The sequence below is a fragment of the Orycteropus afer genome, unplaced genomic scaffold (genome assembly GCF_000298275.1).
Source record: "Orycteropus afer afer isolate SDZICR_OR568_19922 unplaced genomic scaffold, OryAfe1.0 scaffold00269, whole genome shotgun sequence".
NCBI classification, from domain to species: Eukaryota; Metazoa; Chordata; class Mammalia; order Tubulidentata; family Orycteropodidae; genus Orycteropus; species Orycteropus afer.
This window is the reverse complement of record NW_006921856.1, coordinates 2,353,467-2,354,790: the sequence shown is the minus strand read 5'-3', so window position 1 is coordinate 2,354,790 and position 1,324 is coordinate 2,353,467.

Below are 1,324 nucleotides of genomic sequence, written 5' to 3'. Positions count from 1 at the left end.
ACTTTTTAGTTGGTAATTTTTTGATGACCTGTGCAATTTCTTCTTTTGTGATGGGCCAGTTCAACTTTTCCACATCAATCTGTGTTAGTTTAAGTAAGTGGTGTGTTTCTAGAAATCTGTCAATTTCTTCCAGATTTTCAAATTTGCTGGAGTGCAGTTCTTCATAGTATTCTGATATTATCCTTTTTATTTCAGTTGGATCTGTTGTGATGTCACCCATTTCATTTCTTATTCATGTTATTTGTATTCTGTCCCTCTTTTCCTTTGTTAAATTTGACAGTGGTTTGTCAATTTTATTGATCTTTTCGAAAAACCAACTTCTGGGCTTGTTGATTTTTTCTATAGCCCTTCTATTTTCTGTTTCATTGATTTCTGCTCGAATCTTGATTATATCCTTTCTTCTAGTGAGTGTAGGCTTTTCTTTCTGTTCTTTCTCTAATTGTTGGAGATGTTCATTTAAAGTGCTGATTTTGGCTCTTTCTTCTTTTTTGATATGTGCATTTATTGCTATAAATTGTCCTCTGATCACTGCTTTTGCTGTGTCCCCAAAATTTTGTTAAGTTTTGTTTTCATTCTTCTTTGATTCAAGGAATTTTTGAGTTTTAATTTTGATTTCTTCTCTTGCCCTGTCTTTCTCAAGGAGAGTGTTGTTCAGTTTCCATGGGTTTACTCTTTTCCTTTTGATCTTCCTATTGTTGATTTCTAATTTGATAGCATTATGATCTGAGAAGATGCTTTGAAGTATTTCAATGTTTTTAAATTTATTATGGCTTGCTTTATGGTCTAACATATGGTCTATCATGAAAAATGTTCCATGTGTACTGGAGAAGAATGTATATTGTGCTGCTGTTGGTTGAAGTGCTCTGTAGATGTCTATAAGGCCAAGTAGGTGGATTGTATTGTTTAGCTCTTCTACAACCTTGTTGAGTTTTTTTCTAGTTGTTCTACCTTTCATTGAAAGTGATGTATTAAAGTCTCCCACTATGACTGTGGAGCTACCTATTTGGCTTTTCAACTCTTTTAAAATCTGATTTATGTATTTTCTGGCTCTTTCATTGAGTCCATATATATTTATTATGGTTATATCTTCATGTTCAATTGATCCTTTAATCATTATATAATGTCTTTCCTTGTGCCGTATGGTGGTTTTTGTCTTAAAGTCAATTTGATCAGAAATTAATATTGCCACTCCTGCTCTGTTACAGTTGCCATTTGTATTTTTCCAACCTGTGATTTTTAGTAATTTTTGTCTTTATCTCTAAGGTGTGTCTCTTGTAGGCAGCATATTGATGGGTTTTATTTTCTTATCCAATCTGCAACTCTC